Genomic DNA, 11,579 nt, shown 5'->3' with positions numbered 1-11,579 from the left:
AGGAATTAACGATGCTATTAGTTCGAATAGGCGTTGCCTCATTGTATTTTTAGATTTGGCTAAAGCATTTGACTCCATTTCACGGAGTAAGCTCTTACAAAAGTTACATTGTATAGGCTGCCGAGGTAGCACATACTTATGGTTTGAGAGCTACCTGTCGGACAGGAAGCAATATGTATCGATCTGTGGAGCAAAGAGTAGTGAACAGCAAGTAGACTACGGAGTCATCCAGGGAAGTACACTTGGTCCCATTCTTTTCCTGATCTATATTAACAATCTAGCCAATCTGTATGTGGAGGGTGAGTTGTTTCTCTTTGCAGATGATTCCGCAATACTATACGAAGGAAAGAATTGGGGAGAAGTCAAAACTAAGACATTACATGGCTTATCCATAGTAAAAAAATGGTTTGATCAAAACTTATTATCTTTAAATGTTTCCAAAACGAAATTCTTGCCAATTTCATTACGAACTAATAATGATTTTAATGAAAATAGTCTAAAACTTCATTCCTGTGGCAATTTCACGAGTGAAACATGCGGTTGTGACACTATAAGCAGTGTCGATTCATATAAATATCTAGGAATTATGTTTGACAAACGGATGCGTTGGGCAAAGCACATAGATTACATGAAAAACAAATTAAGAAAATTTATTTTTGTATTTAGGCAGCTACGTGAAATTTTAAATTTTAATGAATTGAAACTTGCTTATTTTGCTTATTGTCAATCAATGTTATTGGTTGGTATTATAGCGTGGGGTGGTGCCTATAAATCAGTATTAGAACCTATACATGTTGTCCAAAGAGCCATTCTTAAGACTGCCCTGTGTAAAGGTAACCGTTATGCATCATCTGCACTTTTTAATGATATGGGAGTTTTGGGGGTCAGGCAGCTATATGTAAAAACATTGGTTTTGTATATGTATAAAAACAATAACACAATTTTTAGACGAACTAACCATAGGTACGGAACTAGGATTTCGGTTTCAGTAAATATTTTAACAGATAGATTAACTAAAAGCTTTACATTAACTAATTCTCATTATATAATGCAAATTTTGATTAGAAATTTACCGAGATCATTAACTGATTTGTATAATATAAAAATTGGAATATTTAAGAAGCTACTGGTTAATTGGCTCAAGGATTTGGGAGGGGAGGCAACGGAGAACGTTATTGCATCCAATTACAGATAGGATTTTCTTTTTCTTTTTCTTTTGCTTCAGGCTCGTGTCTGTTACTAGCCTATGCCCCGTTACCTTACTTACTTTTTTTAGCTCTATTGTAATGGGAGCTAGGTTTATGTATTTATGTATGTACGTGAGTGTGTTAAGTGTGCTACATATATGAGTTATATATGATTAAAACTTATCGGCAATGTGGGTCGACCTATCTTTTCAACGACTCGTGCCCACGCACAGGCTTGCCTATGTGGGTACTTTTTTCCTATATTTTAAGTAATATTAATGTTTTAATCATACTTGAAAATTATTATAGTATATATTATTCTAATATGGAACTGTAATTTCTTTATTTGGAAATAAATAAGATTTTGAATTGAATTGAAATTGAATTGTTCATATATTTTCGAAGGCTTTATTCTAAAAACTTCTATAGTGCAACAATACCCAAATTTTTTGTACCTTGACATTTATTTCAAAATATTTCAATACAGCAAACTAATTACTCCTTTAATTGTTTACAAGATATTTATGAAAATCAGCAAAAAATAATTTATTATTATTGAATTTATTATTTATTATATGAGTCATAACTTTTGGTACTCTAAAACCCTTAATTTTACAGCTTTATTGGAAATAGGGTGGAATTATAATAACATGATCTTTAAGATAATCTCTTAGTGAATGAAAATAGTTTTACCTCTATTCTTGTTGAATAATATTTTAAAATAGCTGTTATATACATATTTTCGATGCTATTAAAATGCTATTAAAATTTACATTTTCTCAAAATAATTATTTTTTACAGTTTGTTAACCATGAAATAATCTAGATGTGACTAATGACGTCAAATATTATTTTAAGGATACTGAATCGATACGATATTTAAATTTGTTATGGAACCGCCAACATAATATATGGATATACATTAACATTTTTCAAAAATCATCTTGAATACATGAGTTAAGCTATCTTCAGTTAACAGATATTATAGTTGTAATCGTGTACAAATAATTTTGTAAACCACTTTTTAAAACATTTACTTTTTAAAATGTATTATTTGAACCGTTTTATTTAGTTTAATGGGATCTGTAACAACACTATATGTACCCTTCCTATGAATTAAAGTGAAGTTAAATGGCTGTAAATGTAGTGGTCATCGCGCAAGTCTTTCTTGAGTGTCTTTCAGAAGATGCAATAAGACGCTGTTGTGATCGCTGATCACTTTAAACTCTGTATCCTGAAATAAGGTCTGAATCCTTCTATGGCCCAGACAACATCCAAAACACTCCCTTTTAGAGGCATAATACTTTTGTTACACCCTGAAGAGAGTTTTTCTTCATATGCCATAGCCTGTTCTCCCACCTCCTTCTTTTGGGCGAGTCCCACTCATAAGCCTAACCCCAAAGCATCATACAAATCACAAATGGTTAACAAAATCCTATCCTGTAAGTATAGTTATTTTCATTAAGCAGCGTCCGATTCATCGAAATCTTCTGAGCTTTTAACGTCCATGTAAACTTTTTATCACTCTTAAGTAGTTGTGTTAATGGATATAGACGACTGGCACTCGTAAATCTCCTATACCACAACGCTGTACCATAAAATTGTCCCACCGCCTTTTGCGTCTTTGGCAAAGGAATCTGAATTACTAATTTCTGGATTAACTCGTATTCCAAAACGTCCCACCATATACCCCTACTAACAGAGCTCCTCATGAAAAATACCAAATTGTTATTTATTTATGGTTAGCTCCTTTTAAACGTTTTAAAATTTAAACTTCGAATTGACGATTGAAGGTGTTAGTAACTATACAATATCGTCTGGATAGACACATAAACGAGGTTCTAAATCGGCTCCTATTACTGATTCAATAAACCTATGCCAAGTTGCTGGAGCGTTACGTTACCAAAATGAAAATCTTCTTGTCTCTCCTTTCATAAAAGAATTTTCCAAAAAAAATCGATTTTACGTCCAAATATGATAGGAATTGCGCATTACGAAGACGATCTCGTATCATGGTCACTTGAGGGAGGGGTACTCTTCTCTATTTCTCATAGCATTAACCGTTATAAAATCTATGATAAATCTCTTTGACCCATTGTTCTGCAGAAGTATCATCGGTGAGGATCAGGCACTCTTACACGGAACTAAAATACCGAACTCTAACATGTTTTTACTTACTGTGCACCAACTTCAGTCTTGCTGGTGATAAAGGATAATGCCTTTTTTGATTGGGGCACTATTACCGGTGTCAGTGACATGTTAAACCAATGATGTTCGAGCCAACATAACATTTTTAGTTTTGAATTATTTATCCCCGAATTTCTTTATTTTAGTTTTGTTTTATGGACTCAAATGTACTTCGGATTGAATCCCGCCATGAATTCCTTCGGTAGATTTTCTACCTTAATCGATTACCTTCGAAGGAGAAAATTCCAAAATGTTATTACGGATATCGGCTACAGCCAGAAACTTTCCCTGAAAGTCCATGAAGAAAATAAGATTGTATTTAAGATAGGGCACAACCATAGAAGATAATTATCTCATTATTCTTTCTATGGTAACAGGGATAGTTACTGCTTCTTTCATCTCATGCTTCCTAGCAACGGCTGTCTCAACGCATTTCTGTCCACTTTCCTTCAACCGCACCAATATTTGTCGATTACTCAAAGTCCATCTTGACCCACAATGGTTTGAGAAGGGCTCCGGACCAAAGGTGCTCTGATCCGTCTTCTAAATATCCTGTCATCCATCTAATGTAAGGGGATCGTTGTTATTTTCGTAAAAAACATAGCTTGCCGAACTGCCTTGCGTTGTTTGGGAGTTAACCGAAGCTCTAGGGTTCCCAAGTTTACCCGTTTATAGAAAAAAGTTTAAACAATTTGTTTTACTATATTCGATTGGCCACATTCATACCAAAGTTTACGATGCTCTCGTCTACACAACAGTATACTTATGACCTGTATCTCCACAGTTCCAACATATAGCAGATGTCTTGTTTAGAGGACGGATAATTTTTTACAGTTGGTAGTTCATTTGAAAATGTAAATGTTCTTCGGTTTGTGTTAACAATTAACAAAACCGGGTGCAAAAGCCATATCACCTTATGATACATAGAGTGGTGTAAATGTTCGCATATGACCAGTTTCAGCTCTTATAGCCATGAGGTATTTTTATGTTTTAAATTAAAACAGAGATGACTAATCCTTGAAGATAAGGATGTAATATATTATATATTTGCGTGAGACGTGTAAGTAACGGTTCTAATTTGGATAGTAAACCTTCCATTTCTGCTATTCACATTTCAATAGATTCGTGTTCCCCTATTATCCTTTTAATTATTTCTTGCCTCAGCCGGAAGCCATAGTATAGTGATTGAAGTACTATTTAATTTTCATTGCAAAGTCCTTCGCGTGATTTAATTATATTTTGAGTTGGTGAAGGTAATTGAACCTCCCGCGGCAGACAAATGTTCGGGACATAGGTGACAAAATGTTCATCACCTAACGTATTAGCTATATTTAGACTCAATACAACTTTTATAGCCTGGTACCTAATCTACGAGCAAGTTGAGTGAAATTTTTAATATTAACCGTTTTCTGAGATACCCGAGACAAGAAAATAACTCTGATATGCAATCCTTACACTATTTGTATTTCAGGAGCAGTATCAACATTTCCCACATAGGATTTGATGACCTAGCTAAAATTTACGCTAAAATTATTATTAAGCTAGTAGCTACGTTAAGCTAAAATAAGATATAAAATTCAGTACAAAATACAGTAGCCTACATCTATTACTCGTATAATAAAATGTCTTTTTCCCATGGCAAGTAATTTACTTTTGTTCAAAACCAAATAATTCCTGCCATTTTAATAGACAACCAAACTGTCGGCGTAACAATTTTCGATTAGAAATTTCCACAGACGTACTATTTTACAACCTTTATAATATTGCAATTACCTCAATCATTCTATCGTGCCTCAGCTTTATCAGTTGGTTAACAAGATGGTAACCTAGGCCACAATAGTTTAATATATCAAAACAAATAACATTTATTACAAAAAAATATATACTTTGCAAGTTACACAGTTTAACTAAGGGATACTCTCCGCAAAGACTCGGTCGTTGTCGTTATACTGCAGTAAGAAAGTTGTTACATATATCATTAAAAATATATTTTATATTTTTTCATCTTGAAACAAAATATTATTTACTACATAATAGTAAAAAATATAACTTTTTACACAATATAGAATAACTCTACTTTAGAGTGTCCAACAGAATACACGATGTATCCATAGGTTACTTGATATTTATTGATAAACGCAGATAAAATTTATACAGAATTTAGCTGTAAGGAGAACGCAACAGCTTCTCAGCAGCCTTCCAGCCAATGCGGTACAACTATCGATTCAGCCTTTGGGTTGTAAACAGCCACGATTTCAATGACTGCTTTCAATTCCTCGGACATCTTTCTAAAGATGATTATGGAAATATAACATGATTCAACATAAGTTTCGAACCATGAGTTAGTCTATGGGTAGTAAATCCGTAATTAGTTCAATATCTTGTTTTGTAGGTATGCTGTATCTTAGACAAAATGTTCGTCGTGTTAATTTAGATGTATAATAATTGATGTAAAATAAAGTTCTGCACTGATCTACGGTGAACACCTGACTCAACTGTGTAAACCAGTACATTACCTTTAATTTTAACATTGCATTCTTAATACTCTCTCGCCCAGGTCTGACTGATTAGGGAAATTATTGGATAAATTTGGTGTTACTAACATTTATAATTAAAGAATTGTAATCGGACCAATTGCTAATTTTGTCTTAGTCCTCAGATGCGTTTGCATTAGCGTCATCCCAAGTGCAACCCGACGAGACCACAGCCGTGTCTCAACAAAAATATTTTACTTTTTATATCAAGTTTGTTGATATCATTGATATAAATTTTTTAAAAAACTACACAGGTCCCAGTGTACTCCCCTGGACGACTCTATAGGGTACCTCAATATAATCAATAATACATATTTCGGTAATCGAAACCACCTGTTGTCGATTTTGAATGTAACTCTTAAACAACTTTAATTATTTATTTTTTACACCATTTATGTCCAACAATAAGCTTAGATTTTTCAACTAACTAAAAGGTTTTGTTAAGGCTATAAAACTGACTATAACAAGTTTCTTCTTTCTTATTCGGTTTGAGATAGACTTTCATACATAAAATAGTGAATTTCAAGAGTTTTATTACATCAGTATCCATACTTATATCCGAGAATAACATTCTGCTGGTCAATATAGTTCGTCAGTTGCAGTTTTAAACACTTATCTATGACCTTGGAAGGTTAATTAAGAGGCAAAAAGGTATATAACTATGAAATATGCCTTTTGACCCAGATTTACATATAGGTACCTCTTTTGCAATTTTGAGCGTTTGGAAATATTCCATTCCTAATACCAAGGTTTATAATGTGTATAAAAGATTATGTTAAGCTATGACAGTTGTCTTGATTAATTTTAGTTGGAAGTAAGTCCCACCAAGGTGCGGATTCACCTTTCATTGCACTTATTACACTTGTAAATTCTTGTTGCAGTTAAAATACAGCATCCACGGCGTAGTCAGCGTCATTCACTTCCTGTAGTCATGTTGGATGGATAGCCCTGCTAACTGTGATCACACAGAAAAAAGTATTTACTAATATAACTACTTATTTCTGTAAAATGAGTCTGAGTGACTCGGTCGCCGAGCTACTAAAATGCTCCAACCGGGAACGGTTCCCTTCATATAGGTCCTCCAGACACTCCGTTAACAACTCATCAAAACTGTTGACCATCATGAGCAATTTCAAATGTTTTATTTCTGTGATAATCCAACTTTGCTTGCTTCATAGTAAAATGGAGTATATTTCTCTTCTAAGTTAAAAACTCTTCTCCTAAGTTAGGGTTAAATTTTATTTATGTTTTTTGTTTCTAATTTCTCTTAACGCCTAATGGAATTAATAATAGCAATACCTATACCATTTTAATGTTTTCAGATGAGAATTTAGCGTTACGAAAGTTTTGATTAATTATACTTTCAAATATATTAATTCGGTCGTCAGAAGAAAAATTAACATCATTGTTGTTTGTAATTATATCCTAATGTTTAACCAGCAATGAACTTTTCACGCTCTTCCAGTCAACTTAAGTGATATATTTTTGGCTGTTATCTTTTGCTAAATGCTTAGGAGATGTTATATATATGCCTATAAGATAGTAGTCTATGCCTTAAATGAATTAAAAAGCAATGATCTAGGCAAGTATTTATCTCTCACCACGTAACTTTGTACATGCAAACTACGGACCAACTTTTGTAGTGTTTATATTTAAGTTCCTAGCTACAATATTTATTCCTCTACCCTGCATTCCCTCATTAATAAATTCCTAAACCGCTTCGTTGAATGCGGGAAAACTATAGTTTAGTCTTCCATGAACAGCTAGCAGATTGGTTGACATACCGGCCCAGTCGAAGATCAAAGAGAAGGCAGTAGCCACACGGCCCAGCGTTACCTGGGTGCAAGACGCTGATAACCAACTGTCTAAGTAAATAAAAATCCCGTCATTTACATTTAGACTATTTTGAGATCTAAAAATAGTGTAACTATTAATATTCATTTGTTCACTATCATTTTGTAACCAAGCTTCTGTGAAAGTTATGCAATTGAAATTTAGTTTAAAACTATATAATTTTTTAACTAAGATTAAAAAGATTCATCTACGTTAAGCTTATGACTTCGTATATTCTGATGGATGACCGAAAATATATTTTGTTCTAATTATTAACCATTAGTAACCAGTAGTTATAAAAAGAACAAACAACAGCTACAGAAAAATGAACTATTTTAGTGTATAGAGAATTCTACTCTTTAGCAACTTACCATATGTATTTGAAACTGCAGTACAATCTTTGTTAGTTACCTATTTAATGGTTTAACAAATTATAAAAAAATAACTTTTAATACAGGAATGAATATTTATATATAATATATATATATATATATATATATATAATATATATATATATATATATAAACACACACACGCGCGCACACACACACACACACACACACACACACACACACACACACACACACACACACACACACACACACACACACACACACACACACACACATATATATATATATATATACATTAAATTGTATAAATGGCAATTGCCTTATTTAATATCAATAAACATTGAATCGCAAAAAGTACTTGCTCCGCCGGGAGCTGAACCCGGATCTCTCACTTGCCGGGTGAATGTGCTACCATTGCAACACAGAGCGCTTACTTTTTTCCGATTAAATTATTTTGTATTTGGCCGTATCTGTCACATATGCGTTTAAATAAGCAAACTAACATATGATCGGAAGACCAAATACCTGTCAAACGACTTTTATTTACATTGAATTGTATAAATGGCAATTGTTATGAATCATTTTACCAAATTTTTGTGTAACATACCTATGATAAACAATTATGACTTATTTTATTCTTCCTTCTTTTTAACAACTATTGATAGAGAAATAGTTTACAAAATGGACTACCTTTAAACAATATTGCTTAATGAAACTCTTAGCACATATACACATTAGGTGTTTTTTTTATTAAAATACCAAAATATGGTTTGTCGATAAAATAAACCAAAAATATTATTTAACAGAACAGCTATGTTTTACTAACTACCTGTTTATATTTTTATTATAATATTTATAAGTTTTTTATGCATAGAATGTGAAAAATTAGGAAATTAGTTTTTTAAATAATTTGAATCCAGCAATACAATGTTCGTAAAACTAAATTATAGCTTACAGGTAGTAAAAATACTAAATAAGTAAAAAATATTTCTCACAATTTGGATGAACTGTGGATGGAACAATATGTCAAGAAGTGAAGATATTATTGGAGACTGGAGTGTTGGTTGGTATCCTTATCACGTGGTTTTTATGTATAAGTTAGGCCCCTACTCGTGGTGCCAAGGGTTAGAACTGGTGGTTCCTGCCTCCTCTTGATGGAACTACTTCCTAGGCCTGCCACATGGTCTAGGTCTGTGAATTTAAGGCTCCGTTACTCTTTTTATACCTTAGCCATGATCTTGCAGTCCTGTTGTGCACTGATGTTGGCTTCCCGTGAGAGTAAATCCAGACAGGCCTTGCAATCTATTTCTAATAGCAGTAACCTTGTTAAGGCAACTTGGGAAGTCATTAATAGCTGCAAACTTAAAAAGACGTTTTCAAAAGGGGTGTGTAAACTGGACATTGACAGAGAGATAATTACCGATCTATTTATGATTGCTTCATCTCTTAATAATACTTTCACCAATGTGGCCGATAGATAGGCTCATTCACAACCCCCCTGCACTAAACAATCTCAACATCAACCCTCTGTCATTTTAAATACCTTTACATATTTCTTTTTTTATGTAAGCTACAGTGAAATCGCACAAGCATTTATTTCATTTAAATAGCAAATCAAACAATATTTTCAGATTTTCAAGTTCTCTTCTAAAGGATTTTGTCTCTGAACTCTCACCTATTCTCACACATATTTTTAATACTTATAGAAATGAAGGGATATTTCCATCTGATCTAAAGGTAACCAAAATTATACCTTTACCAAAGAGTCGGATAAAGTTAGATCCTGATTCCTTTAGACCAAAAGCCATAATCCCAATATTTGCAAAGGTGTTTGAAAAAATCATGCATCAAAGAATTTATGATTTCCTGGAAATTAACAAAATTCTAACCCAAAGTCAATATGGCTTTAAACGTGCATCAAACACCGAACTTATCATAGATAACTGTATAAAAAAATTATACAGCCTCTTGATTCTAGACAGCATACCCTTGGTATTTTTTTTATCTCAGCAGGGCATTAGATGTTGTAGATCATGATATACTACTTGATAAACTTGAAAGGTATGGATTCAGAGGATTAGTACTTCAGTGGTTAAAACTCACTTATTGGGGTTCGTTCAATGTGTTGAAATCCGCAATAATTCCCAGCAGTATTTTTCTGATTTTTCTGTTATCAAGACAGGGGTCCTGATATTAGTTCCTCATATACATTAATGATCTTCCAAAACACATTGATAGTCATTTTTTAACAGAACCATAAAACCTGCTGTCACTCTTTTCGTGGATGACACCAGTGTTATTTTAAATAATTTTCACTTTAGTATGCTGTCAGAACATTATACAGCAATATCATCTTTTATTTCTGACTGGTTCTGCACCAATAACCTGTTTTTATACTGTTCTAAAACAAGCGTTGTGGAATTTTAATCTCAGACCTCCCAAAATGTTCCTAATATTTGTGTGTATTGTTATCAATTAATAAACCCTTGTACAATAAAACGGAGGAGAAAAATTAAGAAAATCACCTTTCACCTTTTAGAGGCAGTGTTGGAGTAAGAATTTAATTACTAGTGCAAAACAGTAATCGGCTAATACTAAGGTTAACAGCTAGTTCAGACATGCGATACTGTACATTATATAGATAACTATAAAGAGTACATCTTTACACTTAATTTTTAAGGTATGGTAAATATAAATACGGTTCAACTTAATTAGTTGAAGAAGCAGAATGTTTTGTTGCTACCTTAGTAGAAAAAAACACTAATTTAATTAAATCCTTTTAAAATTGAGTTTATTGTAAATATACAATATTTGATATAAAAAGTATATACAACTGTTTGTATGTTTTAGCTCACATAAAATGTTTATTAACAATCACATTTAAACGTCATATTTAAAATGTCATTTTAAACGTTTGGATCACTTAGCAAGGTACAACCTTTAGATGAATTTAACTACTACTTCAGGAAACTAGTCAACAATAGCCTATTTATTGTCCCACTTTACTACAAAAATTAATAAACAAATAAATTCATATTTAAGCACATTTTAGTAACTAAAACGCGAGAGCATTTAAGTAGTACAAGTAGTACATCTACATGTCAAAAATTCATAATCATTATTCATACTCAAGAAGGTTTTATCGGCTCAAATTATTATTTACATCAATATTTATTACTGAATTTTAGATTTATAAAAATAATAATATGTAATCTTAAATTAAATGAAGTGTCATTGGTCTAACTGTTAAATAAAGTTAATATTACTTAAAACAGTTATTTAATAGCAGCAATATTTTTATAATAATATTAAGTAGGGATTTGTTAAGGCAGAAAAGTACAAACAATTTAACAGTCCACTCAGAATGAAATGTATAGATTTAATGTGGGCAATTTCCGCAATTTTATTATCAGACAAAAACAAACAATAAAAGAATTTCCGATTGCAGAGCGGTCTAATATGTCGGACAAGGGATCTGAGTTAGAG

Source organism: Homalodisca vitripennis, chromosome X (genome assembly GCF_021130785.1).
Source record: "Homalodisca vitripennis isolate AUS2020 chromosome X, UT_GWSS_2.1, whole genome shotgun sequence".
Taxonomy (NCBI): Eukaryota; Metazoa; Arthropoda; class Insecta; order Hemiptera; family Cicadellidae; genus Homalodisca; species Homalodisca vitripennis.
This window is presented reverse-complemented; position numbering follows the sequence as displayed.